General features: G+C 39.7%; 1 protein-coding gene across 7 annotated transcripts in view; it reads left to right on the top strand.

The window, feature by feature from the left end:
* The window catches only part of LOC122562539 (leucine-rich repeat and immunoglobulin-like domain-containing nogo receptor-interacting protein 2), a 740,273-nt gene that overhangs the window by 255,031 nt on the left and 468,966 nt on the right, over nt 1-16,276 (top strand). The gene's annotated exons all lie outside the window — the stretch shown is intronic.

Below are 16,276 nucleotides of genomic sequence, written 5' to 3'. Positions count from 1 at the left end.
TTGAAAGCAATTTGTGAAAGGCCTACAGAGAGTCTAGCTTGTAACTTATAGATCTATTCCAAGTCAATTCTATTTAACACAGATTAAACAGAGCACTGTAAAGTTTCAGAGTACCTTATTCTGACTCTGCTGCTATGGCTACATAGTATGGACACATCATATTCATTTTGCTGATTGGTCCAAGCAACTGGATATTTGGCACACCTAGTTAGCTAGTAGTAAGAGAGAATATTTACTTGTATAAGTCAGTTTCATAACCTCGACACATCCCAAATTGCCAACAGCCATTGACAATTGTTTAAAATGTGATTGATAATGTCACATGGAGATATACGGCAGCTTCCTTGGCTGTTTAGATTAGATTAGATTAGATTAGATTACATTACAGTGTGGAAACAGGCCCTTCGGCCCAACAAGTCCACACCGACCCGCCGAAGTGAAACCCACCCATACCCCTACATTTACCCCTTACCTAACACTACGGGCAATTTAGCATGGCCAACTCACCTGACCCTGCACATCTTTGGACTGTGGGAGGAAACCGGAGCACCCGGAGGAAACCCACGCAGACACGGGGAGAACGTGCAAACTCCACACAGTCAGTCGCCTAAGGCGGGAATTGAACCCGGGTCTCAGGCGCTGTGAGGCAGCAGTGCTAACCACTGTGCCACCGTGCCGCCCACTGTTATTTTGCAAGGAAGCTCAAACCAGAATATAAATGAGCGGACCTTGTTTTAATGATAGAGAAAGAAGCATTAGTCAGGGCACTATAATGAATTTCTCGAACCTCTTTCAATTTTGGCCCTCATTCACAGAATACTTATTCTTTTCATCCTTCTATCTATGTGAGATGATGAATATGTGGCAAATCCACTGGCAATGAGAGAGTTTCACATGGTGTTACTTTTGCTGATGACTGAAAAGACTGATCCATGAGAGAGAGATTCTGTCATACAGTGCTGCATATGAACTGTTGGGTGTCATTGTGGGGTGTTGAGTTTGGTACTGTAGCCTCTTGTCAAACTGCTGTCAACATTGATGGCTGTGGTGGCACATATGGAAATGTCGATAAGACATAAGAGCAAAAATTAGGCCATTCAGCCCATAGAGTTTGTTCTGCCATTCAATCATGGCTGATCAGTTTCTCAACCTCATTCTCCTGCTTTCTCCCTATAACCCTTGATCTCCTTAACAATCAAGAACCTATCCATCACCATCTTTAAGAAACTCAATGACCTGGCCTCCATAGCCTTCTGTGGCAGTGAATTCCATAGATTCCCCACACTCTGGCTGAAGATGTTTCTCAGTATCTCCTTGTTAAAAGGTCTTCCCTTTACTCTAAGGCTGTGCTCTCGGGTCCTAGTGTCTCCTACCAATGGAAGTGCATGGCCTCTCACTTGCCCACGTTGTACTTCATCTGTCACTTCTTTGTCCACTTTCTTAAACTGTCCAAATCGTTCTGCGGCCTCTCTGCCTCTTCAATACTACCTGTCCCTCTACCTATCTATTTATCATCTGCAAACCTAGCCAGAATGCCCTCAGTTCCTTCATCTAGATCGTTAATGTGTAAAGTGTCGACAGAAAATGGAACAATTTTGGAACCAATCCTCAAGAATTTTCAGCAATTTATGTTTTTGTTTCAATTTCCCTGTACTGTTCACTAGTATCTCACGTGTGAAAATTAATATTTATGCCTGTACGTCATATTTGCAAATATCCTTGAAATAGAGCTTTGGGCATCTTTCTGGTTCCCTGACACCAGCTGCTTCCCACAATATCCTTAGGATTGCTTTCATCTTTCACCCTGTAAATATGCCATACCCAACAAAGTCACCTTTGCTTGGCATGTGCTTGCATATTCAACAGATCTGCCTTTGAACGAGACGATCTCTTATCTGTGATGTCCTACCATGAAATGCCAAGAATGTGCTGCAGAAATTGAAGATGGAAGTGGCAGAACATCTTTTTGTTTTGACAGCTGTAAGTTACCCACTTTCCATAACTGCACAACATGGCACCGAGAATGAGGCAGTAAGAATCCACTTGAGTCTCAGGATGACCTTGCTGTTTCTATTGCATTGGTCAAAGGTGGTGCTTTCTATGTGTGTATGTTAGGTTTTGCATCATTATATGGACTGTCTGTCATCCTGGAGCCAAGGTAGAAATATTTTCTTTCATTGCCTGTAAAATGTTTTTGTGTGATAAAGATGTGAGTCCTTGTCCCATAACCATAGTTCTGTTAACAATTCCCTTTGAGTAAGGACATTGGAGAGACAACAAAATGGACAGTGTAATTGCATTTCTGTGTGAGCAATCAGCAAATTATTGCCAGCCTGGAGGACTCTTGTTTCCTAAACTTCTCTTGTAGTTGGAGTGTGGAGGAGATCATGTCCACTGTGGGTCTGCCAGCACAAAACCTGCACTGTGCTTATTGCTACAAAAATCTTGTTAATGGTTTAAATGTCCTAGAGTATAGCTCTTAATTTTAGGAATTAGTGTTAAATCCAAGATGAATGGGCAATCTTGATTGAGAAACTGGGAATAACTCTGGTGTACAAACAATTCAAACAATCTTGGATTAAAAACAATCCATGTGTTTATCTTTGTGGTCATAGGTGGTACTGCAAACAAAATAGGCAATAGAGGATTTTCTATCTGAGTTTAATAAAGTAAGAAGTCTGCTCTTTCCTCCTCAATTTTTGGAAACCAAGACTGTAGTTTATAGATGAAAGGAATATGAAACCAGTTTTGGAAATACAGCATTTCATAGTAGACACAGCAAGTCAGTTTTTTAAAAAAGGTGTAAGACTCCATAAGAGCTATTGATTATGCATGTCTTACAGAAACTTAGTGGCATTGAAGGTAAATAATTTGTTAACACTTCTGTTTGAAAAGATCCAAAAGCATGTCATGTTGTCATAGAGATGAACTATGGGAGTGGAAGGTTATTTAATTTAACTTTGCCTATTTGCTGACAGGTGCAAGGAATGCCGTTTGGGGGACAGACAGAAGCAATTGCAGCTCTGTTGTGATGGGGACAGCAACTTACCCAGATCTTGCAAACAGAGAGAGCCAATGAAAGAGGGCTTCATTAGGCATTCATCTGGGCAAGTGGAGTGGGTTAGTTACACTGGTTTTGACCTTCAATAGATATCCAGTATTTGTACCTGATCAAGTAATTACATTTGCAGTTTAACATAGGAACAAAACATGGGTAAAGTAGTACTGAATGATTCAGTAGGTATTTTTATTACTGTTCCTGGTGCATACATATATTGCAGTCCGAAATAGTGTAATGTCTAGTCTAATACAATGTTATTCACTTAGATACCGCATGCTTCTATCAGCATATCATGCTTCAAATGAACCTTGTTAAATGGAGTCTGATACTAGTAAACCCTCAGGTCATGACCAATGATACAGTGATGATATCAATTAGCATGTCTGTTAAAAGTACACTGTGCACTCGCTGTGTGACTAAACACAACAGAGTATTTCATTACAACCCTGATTTGTAGTCTGTAGGTGGTTTGAAGAGTCAGGAGAGGAATTACCCATCTCAAAACCCCACCCTCCTTCCAATTTCTGATCAATGGGCAAGTTTCACTATGAATCTTAACATTGTAAAATTAACCAGCAACCTTTCATTCTGAACTCTTTAAAAATAGCACATAGAGTGATCTATGTGATTTCCATTGTTTTAAAATGTTTTTGTCTTCAAACATTTCACTAAGTTTGGTGATTTTCACAGGATATTAAGAAATGATATATTTTTAATATCCCCAGGATGATCCAAAGCACTTTGCAAGGTCTTTTTTTTGAAATATAGTTATGATTGTAACATAGTCATCATGCCAGTCCAATTGTACGCAGCTTGGTTCCAAAAACAGCAATGGGATAATGGTTATGCTCAATTTATGATGACTGTTGAGAAGTGCATGTTGACCAAGATCTATGAAGGATTATGTTGCTGCTCTCCAAAAAATGACAGGGATTTTTTTTACTCCAACACCGAGGATAGATGTGTCTTCCTTTAATTAGCTGAAAGGCAATCCTTGTCAACCAGTGCGATAGTATTTTAAGGAACAGTTTACTCGGCTGAGAAAATAAGGATAAAAATGAACATAGAAAGTATTTTTTCAGGCTCTTTGGCTTAGAACAGCTTCACACCCCACCCCTTTGTACAAAGAAAGGATCAAATGTATGTTTTGGGCATGAGTTCCATATATCTATTTTACTTCCTTTATTAATACATTGGGGAATTTACCTCTAGTATAAAATTTGGGCATACATTCTGCTGTACCATCAATCCCTCTGCATTTTTCCACCAGAGTCATTTTGACTTTGTGTGATAGTATAAAATGAGGTTACATTTTGTCAGCCAATTTTACATTTTTCATGATTGAACTCAATGGCGACAAATAACAAGAGAGATGCACAACAGTGTGTTTGCTCACAATCGCCCTTTTTACATTCTCCTACAGAAGACAAAATGTATTGTGAAGTACCTGAAGTTTAAATTGGAATTAATGCTAAGAAAAGATTTATTAGTCTTGTACATTTTTTAGGACTAGTAGTGGACTCATAGCACATCGAATCCCAATGAAAATGTTACTGCTGACAATATGAATTTGAGCCATCACAGTGTCATTAATGTGACACAGCCCTCTGCATTGATTAAAAAACACAACACCATCTTTTTTTTCTGTCCATCATGTTGACCCATTAATGAGGTCATGACCATACTCTGAATCTGCTGGAAATTAAATATTTTTCATTTTTAATGCTGTCTCTCTCTCTCTCGAGCGAAGCCGCAAGTGGAAGTTATAATCTCGAATTAGGGAAAGTTGTGTCTGATGTGCAGACATGAAATCTGCACCTGAGTATAAGCATGTGGGGGGCCAGGCAGAAGGATTGATGGTGTAATAATAAGCATTCATAATTTTTGCACTGAAGGTGAATTTCCCAATGTATTGATAAAGGAGAAAAATAAGCATTGTGGATCTCATGTCCAAAATATGCACTTGATCCTTTCTTTGTACAAAGTGGGAGGGTCTGAAGCCTGTTGTAAGCTAAATTGTTCTACTCTGACTACAAATGAAATAGAGCCTGAAAAATCCTGACTCATCTATTCTCCACTACCATGCTTCTAATTCACATTGCATACTTGGAATGTTGGGGCCAATACCTTTTGGAAAGGTGAAGGGCAAGAAAAAATTGTAGCAAGAAAACAATTGAAAATAAACTCCATTGAAGATGGAACTTGACACACACATCATTCTTTTTCTGTCCAGTTCATCTAAGTTAGCACCATCCAGTCATTAAAGGAAATGAAGCTGCTTGCTGTAATTGAAGATACCTATTAAATAAACTAAAATGTCTCACTCACATTGCAGTGCTGCTTGTGAATGAATGGATTGAAATTCACTGGAGATGTTTAATGCTGGTGTTAAGGTTTTGCTATTGTCTTCTGTGTTTTATTTTAAATGCAATGCAAGTCTAACTGTAGATATTTTCAAATCAAGCTGTTCAGAGATGCTATTACTTATCTCTGGAGCAGGTGGGACTCGAACTTGGGTCCCCTGTTCAGAGGTAAGGACACTTCCACTATGCCCCAACAGCCTTCCCTTATCTAACACTTACGTTCTTCAGCCTAATGACCGTTTAAGGCCTTTGAACTCCACTAATTCTGATGTCTTGTCCATCCCCAGTTTTAAATGCTCCACTATTGATGGCTGTGCCTTCTGTTACGTGGGATCTAAATTCTACAATTCCTGTCCCAAATGTCACCACATCCCTGTGGTTATTTTTTGCACTTTCTTTAAAATGCTTCTTACACCTTGATCAACAATTTAGGATTTTGCTCAATTGTCCTAATGCCACCTTATGTAATATGTTCAATTTTGTCTGAGTTTTCCTGTAAAGTTTCATTTTGTTAAAGATGTTCTTTAGCTGCAAAATGTTGATTTATTTTTCTACTTAGCCAGTCCAGTTGAAAACCCATGTAACGTGGTCAAGAGAATTATCTGTGTCAGCAATAAGCATAAATCTATGAAAACAAAATAACTGCCTTCAAGCTAAAAATGCTAACCAACAACATGCTGAAACAAATGTGAATATTGCTGAAAAGAAAGATTCTCATCTTGACTCATCAGGGCAAAAACAAGAACGCCAATTCTCAGGCAACACAAAGATTTATACTGCAGGAGAAGAATTATCTCAGATTACAATGGGATCTCAATCAGATGGGCCAATGTGCTGAAGAGTGGCAGATGGAGTTTAATTTAGATAAATGCGAGGTGCTGCATTTTGGGAAAGCAAATCATAGCAGGACTAAAACATTTAATGGTAAGGTCCTAGGAGTGTTGCTGTACAAAGAGACTTAGGAGTGCAGGATCATAGCTCCTTGAAAGTATAGTCGCAGGTAGATAGAATGGTGAAGAAGGCGTTTGGAATGCTTTCCTTTATTGGTCAGAGCATTGAGTATAGTAGTTGGGAGGTCACGTTGCGGCTATATAGGACATTGGTTAGGCCACTTCTGGAATATTGTGTGCAATTCTTGTCTCCTTCCTATCAGAAGGATGTTGTGAAACTTGAAAGGGTTCAGAAAAGAACCCTGTTGCCAGGGTTGGAGGATTTGAGCTAAAAAAAGGGGCTGAATTTGCTGGAACTGCTCTCCCTGTAGCATTGAAGACTGAGGGGTGACCTCAGAGGTCTATAGAATCATGAGGGGGATGGATAGTATAAATAGACAAAGTCTTTTCTGTGGGGTGGGGGAATCCAGAACTAGAAGGCATAGGTTTAGGGTGAGAGGGGCAGGATATAAAAGGAACCCAAGGGGCAACGTTTTCAAGCAGGGGGTTGTACATGTATGGAAAGAGCTGCCAGAGGAAGGGGTGGAGGCTGGTACAATTGCAACATTTAAAAGGTGTGTGGATGGATATATGATTAGGAAGGATTTAGAGGGATGTGGGCCAAGTGCTGGCAAATGGGTCTAGATTTGGTTGGGAAATCTGGTTGGCATGAACGAGTTGGGCTGAAGGGTCTGTTTCTGTGCTGTACATCTTTGACTCTATGACTCTAATTGTTGATGGTTGACAAGTCGGTCCTAGTTGGTTGAGGTGTTGTCATGAAGAAAGCAAGCATTTTAATGTAAAGATGTGAGCCTTGAAGTATTCTCTTTGTTCACAGAAATTGGGTCCCTGTGTATGAATTTCTCTCAATTCTGGTAAGTGCATATAAGCCAAATTGTTAAAAAATTTGCCAGGAACCTGGAGAACATGTTGTTCCTCATTGCTTTTTCAGTGGCAATGCCTCAGCCATTCAGAGTCAAGTTGTCATCCAATCATCACCCCTTTCTACCATAGTGCAAACTTTTGAGACTGTTTGAAATTTGACGTTCTTGCATTTGCCCTGATCAATACAAGATGAAAGGCTTCAGTTACACGTCATTTGTCAATAATAATAAGGACGCTATTCATTATGCAGAAGAATTTATTGATGATACTTTAAGTAGGTCTGCAGTGCATTCCATGCATCTAGGTCACAATGGAATGACAAATGCTTTGTTGAACAGAAGCAGTGGAAGAGAAAGGTGGCAAATTCTCATTTTGTTGACTTTCTGGCTAGTCTTCAATTCAGGTCATAGCAGAAGTTAAATAAAACCTGAGAAAGAGGTATCAGTTTTTTACAGCCTGTTGGGGGGGGCTTTTCCCAGTGGTGTGTAATGCCCTTCAGATGATGTGCACAGTGAAAGATCTGAACAAGATATTAAATAAATCATAACCCCGACTGAAGCAGAATGGGAATGAAGATGATGATCAATTGTAAATGAGTTTTATTTTAATCAGAAAAACAACTATATTTTTATATAGATGAGCAGGCAGGCTAGCATATTTTTACAGGTTCAATGATTCTGCAAAGCAGTCTAACAGTGACTATTTCATTCAGCATTTGTTAAAATCTCTGTACAAAGTAAACATAGAGTCTTAGAGAGGTACAGCATGGAAACAGACCATTCGGTCCAACTCTTCCATGCTGACCAGGTATCCTAAGTAAATCTAGTCCTATTTGCCAGCATTTGGCCCATATCCCTCTAAAGTCTTCCTGTATATGTACCCATCCAGATGCCTTTTAAATGTTGTAATCATATCAGCCTCCATCACTTCCTCCGACAACTCATTCCATACAGGCACCACTCCCTGCGTGATAAAGTTGTCTCTTTTAAATCTTTCCCCTCTCACCTTAAACTTATGCCTTCTAGTTTTGGACTCCCACATCTTGTGGAAAAGACCTTGTCTATTTACCATATCCATGCCTGTCATGATTTTATAAACCTCCATAAGGTCACCCCTCTGCCTCTGACGCTCCAGGGAAATATTCTCTGTCTATTCAGCCTCTCCTTATAGCTCAAACCCTCCAACCCTGGCAACATTGTTGTAAATCTTTTCCGAACCCTTTCAAGTTTCACAACTTCCTTCCTATATCAAGAAGACCAGAATTAAATTATGTACTTCAAAACTGGTTGAACCAATGTCCTGTACAGCTGCAATATGACCTCCCAACTCCTAAGTTAAATGCACTGACCAATAAAGGCAAGCATACTAAACGCCGCCTTCATACTCCTATCCACCTATGACTCCAAGATTAAGGAACTATGAACCTGCACTCCAAGATTAAGGAACTATGAACCTGCACTCCAAAGTCTCTTTGTTCAGCAACACTTGCCAGGACCTTTCCATTTATTACATAAGCTGTGTCTTGATTTGCCCTTTCAAAATGTAGCACCTCACATTTATCTAAATTAATTCTCAGTTGCCACTTTTCGGCCCATTGGCTCATCTGATCAAGATCTCATTGTACTCTGAGGTAGCCTCCTTCACTGCAAACTAGACCTCCAAGTTTGGTATCATCTGCAAACTTACTAACTACACCTCCTATGTTCACATTCCAAAGCATTTATATAAATAATGAAAATCAGTGGATCCAGCACTGATCCTTGTGGAACGTACTGATCACAGGCCTCTAATCTGAAAAGCAACCCTGCACCACCACCCTCTGTCTTCTACCTTTGAGCCAGTTCTGCATCCAGATAGCTAGTCCCTCTGTTCCATTTGATCTAACCTTGCTAACCAGAGTACCATGAGGAACCTTGTAGAATACCTTACTGAAGTCCATACAGATCACATCCACTGCTCTGCCCTCATCAGTCTTTTCATTACTTATTCAAATAACTCAATCAAGTCAGTGAGACATAATTTCCCATGCACAAAGCCATGTTGAGTATCTATAATCAGTCCCTGCCTTTCCAAATATATGTAAATCCTGTCCCTTAGGATTCCTTCCAACAACTTGCCCACCATTGAGGTCAGGATGACCGGTCTATATTTCCCTGACTTTTTCTTATCACCTTTTTTAAATAGTGGCATCATGTTAGCCAACCTTTAGTCTTCCAGCATCTCAACTTTCAACTATCTATGATACAAATATCTTAGCAAGGGGCCCTGCAATCATGTCCCTATCTTCCCACAGAGATTTAAAGTACACCTGATCAGGTCCTGGGGATTTATCCACTTCGATGCATTTTAAGACTTCCAGCACCACCACCGCTGTAATGTGGCCTTTTTGCAAGATGGCACGATTTATTTCCCGACATTCTCTCTCTTCCATATCCTTCTCCACAGTAAACATTGACGCAAAATACTCGTTTAGTATCTCCCCCATCTCCTGCGATTCCATACATAAGCTGCCTTGCTGATCTTTGAGGGGCCCTATTCTTTCCCTAGTTACCCTTTTGTCCATAATGTATTTGTAGCATGCCTTGGCTTCTCCTTAACCCTATTTGCCAAAGGGTTCCCTTTGTCCACTTTCTCATGTCCCCTTTTTGCCCTCCTGATTTCCCTCAAGTATACTCCTGATGCTTTTGTCCTCTTCTAGAGAATCACTTGATTTCTGCTATCCAGACCTGACCTGCTTCTAAGTTATTCTTGGCCAAAACCTCAATTTGTGGAGTCATCCAGCATTCCTATACCCACCAGCCTTGCCCTTCACCATAACAGGAACATGTCTCTGGACTTGCGTTATCTCATTTTTGAAGGCCTCCCATTTTCCATCTATCCTTTTGCCTGTGAACATCTGCTCCCAGTTAACCTTTGAAAATTCTTGACAAACACTGTCAAAATTGGTCTTCCTCCAATTTAGAACTTTAACTTTTAGATTGAAAATATCCCTTCCCATCACTTATTCACAATGCTTAATTAGATGGGGAGGGGACCAGGATCTAAATAGTATGATGTCAGTATTATGTATTCAATAGTGACATTCTTCAAGAAAACAATACTTTGATTCTAATTTCACAGAAACTGGGGAAAATTCAAACCTGAATGTGCCATTTTGCTATTAAAGCCTGCTCAGACATTCAATATGATCATGGCTGATCACTCAACTCATTGATCTTGTTCCCACTTTCACACCATAGATTTGGTCCCTTTAGCCCTAAAAATGACATCCAACTCCTTCTTGAAAACATTTGATGTTCTGTCCTCAACCTCTTTTTATGTGAGAGGTTTCCACAAGCTCGCTACACTTTGGTGAAATAATCTCTTCTCATCTCAGTCCTGAATGGCCCAACCCATTTCCTCACACTATGCCCCTGGTTCTGAACTCCCCAGTCTTTTGGGAACATCCTTCTTGCATTTCCCGTGTCTGCCCCATTAGAGTTTTAGAGGTTTCTGTGTGATTCCCCCATCATTCTTAGAAATACCATGAATATAATCCTAACTGATTCAGCCACTTTTCAAACGTCAGTCCTGCCACCCAAGTAACCAGCCTTCTAACCCTTGATTGCAATGCCTCCAGAGCAAGAACAGCTTTCCTCAGAGAAGAATTTCAAAGTTAAATACAAAATTACAAATCACATAACACCAGCTTATAGTCCAACAGGTTTAATTGGAAGCACTAGCTTTCAGAGCACTGCTCCTTCATCAGGTGGTTGTGAAGTGCGCAATTGTAAGACAGAATTTATAGCAAAAGTTTACTGTGATGTAACTGAAATTATACATTGAAAAATATCTTGATTGTTTGTTAAGTCTCTCATCTGTTAGAATTACCATGATAGTTTCACTTCTTTCATATGTAAATCACAAAACGTTTTTAAAAAGTTACATTTTCAGGTTAACTGTAACAATTGGTGTCAGCATAGATAAGATGTTAAGATGTTGAAGGTGTTAGCCCCCTGTGTCCCCTGTCTGTGCCATAATGTTTAGACTGACTCTAATCTAAAAAGCGAGTTAACAGAGTCTTACATAGATTCATGCAGTTTTTGAGCAAAGTACAATGTACATGAACGCAACAATCTACACACCCCAGTCCAACACTGGCATCTCCAAATCAAAATTAAATACAGTACTCTAGGTGTGGTCCTCACCACGTCCCTCTCTGATTGCAGCAAAGCATCCCTGCAACTATGCCTGAATCTTCTTACCATGAAGGCCAACATGCCATTTTTCTTCATCTGCTGCACCTGAATGAGTACTTTCAGTGACTGTGCAAGGACACCCATGTCTCCTGCATCTACCCCTGGTCAAATGAACTGTCACACAGATAACCTGTCATCATGTTTTTGCTATAAAAGTGGTTAATCTTTCATTCTTCCACAATACACTTCATCTGCCATGCGTTTATCCATTCACTCAATTTGTTCAAACAATACTGAAATAACTCTTTATCCTTCTCACTTCACAGTCACAACCAGATTCGCAGATTTTGGTCCCAATTAGTTGGCTTTAAGTGTCTGTCGTGACCCAGTTGGTAGCCTCTTATCTCTAAATCAGAAGGATTAATGGCTTGATCGCAATAATCCAGTCTGACACTCCCTCTATTGTGGCCAAAGTGGGTACTCCAGATGCTGGAGATTAGAGTCATCAGGAATGGCTTTTGCCTGAAACGTCGATTTCCTGCTTCTCGGATGCTGCCTGACCTACTGTTTTTCCAGAGTCACTCTAGTGTTGACTCCGTTTATTGTGGCAGCTGGAGGAATTGCTACATTGTCACCAATTCTTTAGCATGAGACTATAAACTGAGGTTCCATCTACTTCTTGTGCAAATGTGAAAGAATCTATTACATTATTTTGAAGAAAGGCATGGTAGTTGGCATGGGCAATGTTTATTCTAGTATCAGCATCTCCAAACCAAATATTTGGTCATTATCATATTGCTGTTAGTCGGAAATTTATGTATCGGCTGTTGTGCTTGCTGTACAACAATGATGACTGCACTTTAAAAATTACTTTAGAATGTTTTGAAGCAAATGATGGTGTGAAAAAAATGAATATGCCTATAAGTCTGTCTTTGTTTTCCACTGTTCATTTGAAACTGATGCTAATAGGTAAGATTCACAAACATCGAACAATCTTGCTTATGTTATCCATGAGGCTGTTTTTCACACACCTATGAACTTGAGCCTCCATCCCAAGAGAGCATTCCTCAAGTTCTTACTGTCTTAATTTATTCACGGTGGCTCAGTGGTTAGCACTGCAGCCTCACAGCAGAGTCCCAGGTTCAATTCCAGCCTCGGGCGACTGTCTGTGTGGAGTTTGCACATTCTCCCAGTGTCTGCGTGGGTTTCCTCCGGGTGCTGCGGCTTCCTCCCACAGTCCAAAGATGTGCAGACAAGGTGAATTGGCAATGCTAAATTGCCCATAGCATTACGTGCATTAGTCGGAGGGAAATGAGTCTGGGTGGGTTGCTCTTCGGAGAGTCGGTGTGGACTGGTTGGGCCGAAGGGCCTGTTTCCACACTGTAGGGAATCTAATCTAATCATAATTGTACAAAGTTGCAGGAGAGTGGTTGAGGGGCTGAATGGCCTGCTCTTGATCTTGATTTGTATGTTATTTACCAGAAAGTAAGAACTTTGGCTGATTTCTTACTCTCTGACCCAGGAGTGTCAGTTATGTTTGGACAAATCACACAGTGGTCCATGCAAACATTGGACCTTCTTGCCTTATAAGTTTTATTCAAGGCTGAACTCTGAGTTCAGCAAATCAGCCATCCAGGATGTTTTTTTTTTCTCAGTTCAATATTTTTGTGTTCAAGTGCATTGGTTCCCCATTATTTGGAGCTTGTATAGTTTTGAGCATGGAAAGATTGTGATCATTGAACTTTCCTCTCTATGATTATTGTCCAATGTGAATCCCCATTTGAAAGAACTGCTTAAATTTGCTTTTATTTTCCCAAATCTCTTACAATATTCTGGAATTGGACAGTGGATGCTAGATAATCCTGAGTGGGCAAATCATTATTCTGACAACCAATTCATGCTTCTCATTCAGGCTCAGAGTGTGATAAACCTGTGTGCAATGGAAGCTGCGTATTTGCATCCATTAACAGGGAAGTCCCAGACTTAAATTCTGGAAATGTGTGCAGTGCATCCTTGCAGTGTTTCCTAAAGGTCAAGTGATCAAACCCAAATAAATGGAAGTTTTAAATTAATCTTTTTTCCATTTGTGAAATATTGATAGTTCTTTGCCAGCATTAGTCTGAACCTGAAATTCCATTTGGATGGGAGGAAGATAAACATAAATCATCATACTCTGATTCTATTTACTGGGAAGATTAAGTTAGTTTAATTATTTGCAATGATTAAACACAATACCAATCTTAAATGTTTTTAAGATCAAACAGTTTTTTTTGTGCAGTGGCAGCTATTGGAAATCCACATCTCAGACCTGGGTCAGTAGCTGAAGTCACTGAAATATCCAAAAAGCTGAGATCTATGTGATTAAAATGCACAATTAGGTGGTCATGACACAGATAAAGAACATATTGTCTGGTGGTCACCTATTTCCCTTATTGCCTGAGTAAAAGCTCCAGGCACAAATTGAAGGACTTGCCTGAGGCCATCTCTCTCATTAACAAATTTCCATTTTGGTTACTGCTGAGGTATTTCTCAGGTGAATGCAGAAAGAGCTAACTGTGGGTGGCGGAGCAGTTTGGTGTGAAGAAGAAAGAGTGGGATATCAATGGAAATGAGGGGTAAGTGGAATAGATAGATGTCTGCAGATATGACACCAGGATAGTATTTTGCTTCTCTTGTGCAGCTGAAGAACATTCTGAAGGGTGAGGGAGAACAGCCAGAAATTGTGATGCATATTAGTAACACTAACAAGGGGAAATAGAGGAGAAAAGGTCTTGCAAACACAATATAGGGAGCTATGCAATAAATTAAGATGCAAAGTCTCAAAGGCTTTGTTTATCTCAATTGGCTGGATGGCTGATTTGAAATGTAGAGTGATGCCAGTGGTGTGGGCTCAATTCAGGCACAGGCTGAGGTTACCATTGAAGGACACTCCTCCTCAACCTCTTCTCTTGCCTGAGTCATGGTGAGCTTTAGGTTAAGCCACCACCAGTAATCTCTGTTTCTCTATTAAAAAAGCAGCCCTATTATAAAGTTAAAACCTTGCCAACTTCACCTTTAATCTCGGGATTATTCCTAAGGCTACATTCTAGCAAGATCAAGTATAGTAGAATAAACTAAATGATTTCCTGGCTGGAGCAATGGAATAGGAGGGAGGGATTTGAATTCTTGCATTGGGACCAAGTCTAGGGAAAATGGGACTTATGAAATTACACAGATTGCACTCCAGCAGTACTGTGACCAATATCGTCACAGTATTTCACTAGTACCACAGGGATAAGTTTAAATTAGAATGGCAGGGGAATAGAAACTTGAAGGTTGAGGGAAATAAAATAGACATGAAGGAAAGAAAAATAGAAAGCAAAAGTGGAAGGCAGAAGAAATGAGGCTTAGCAGCACACATTGCTGGTGTATAAAAAAAAGTGTAATAACATTAAAAAGGTAAGTCTGAAGGTATTGTATCTGAAAGCATGGAACAATAAGGTAGATTATAACTATCCGCGCTGTTCTTTAAATGTTTGATGTGATTATGATGATAGAGACATGATTGTGGGTGATCAATATTTGGAACTGAACATCCTAGAATATTCTATCTTTACAAAGGAAACTCAAAACAGAGACGTTGATGGGTGACTTTGTTTGTGATAGTGAAATCAGAGCAAAATTGAACCAGATTTTGACACAGGAAATTTAGATGTGGAATCGTTTTGGGTGGTGCTAAGAAGTAGCAATGGGTAGAAATGTTATTGGAAGTTGTCTATTGTCCGCCAAACAGTAGTAATGATGTGCTGGGTGGCATTAAACTGAAAATTAGAGATACACTCAAGAATGTTACTAATGCAGTCTTGGGTAATTTTAATTTGTGTAGACAAGGCAAACTACATTAGCAATAAAATTATGGTGGATGAATTCCTGCGGTGTGTAGAATTTTATTTTGATTAGTGTGTTGAATCAACTTGGGAACAGGCTATCGTGCATTTGATTTTGTATCATGAGAGGGGGTTAATTAATCATTTTGTTGTTCATGGTCCTTTAGGAAAACATCAACATATTATAAGACCATAAGACATAGGAGTGGAAGCAAGGCCCATTTGGCCCATTGAGTGCACTCTGCCATTTAATCATGGCTGATGGGTGTTTCAATTCCACTTACCCACACTCTCTCCATAGCCCTTAATTCCTTGCAAAGTCAAGAATTTATCAATCTCTGCCTTGAATACACCCAATGATTCAAGCTCCACTGCGGTCTGTAGCAATGAATTTCACAGGCCCACCACTCCCTGGCTGAAGAAATGTCTCATTTCCTTTCTAAATTGATCCCCTCTAATTTTAAAGTTGTGCCCAGGGGTCGTAATCTCCCACCTAACAGAAACAACTTCCCAGTATCTACCTTTTCTAAGTCATGCATTATCTCAGTAAGTTTCTATTAGATCTCCCCTTAACCTCTAAACTCTAATGAATACACTCCCAGGATCCTCAGCTGATCACCATATTTTAGGCAAATCATTATGTTCAAAATCTTAATTGAGTTAGAAAGTGAAGCAGTCCAGTCAAAACTTAGGGTCTTAAATCTAAACAAAGGAAAATATAAAAGTATAAAAGGTAAGTTTGTTGTGATAGACTGGACAATTGAATTGAAAGCCATGATAGTACCTAAGCCATAGATAATATTTAAGAAATATATGAATGCATTGCAACAGTTATACATGCCTTTTAGGTGAACAAATTCAACAAGAAAAGTGAACAGCCATGGTTTATAACAGAAATTAAGGAAAGCATTAGATGCAAAGAGCAGTCACAAATTTGATGAAAAATACAAGCAGCCTGAAGATTGGGAGCAGGTTAGATTTCAGCCAAGGGAGG

Source organism: Chiloscyllium plagiosum, unplaced genomic scaffold, assembly GCF_037043375.1.
Source record: "Chiloscyllium plagiosum isolate Xiang-an unplaced genomic scaffold, Cpla_swu_hap1 HiC_scaffold_2, whole genome shotgun sequence".
Taxonomy (NCBI): Eukaryota; Metazoa; Chordata; class Chondrichthyes; order Orectolobiformes; family Hemiscylliidae; genus Chiloscyllium; species Chiloscyllium plagiosum.
The sequence above is the reverse complement of the archived record's forward strand: the minus strand, read 5'-3'. Positions and strand labels throughout refer to the sequence as shown.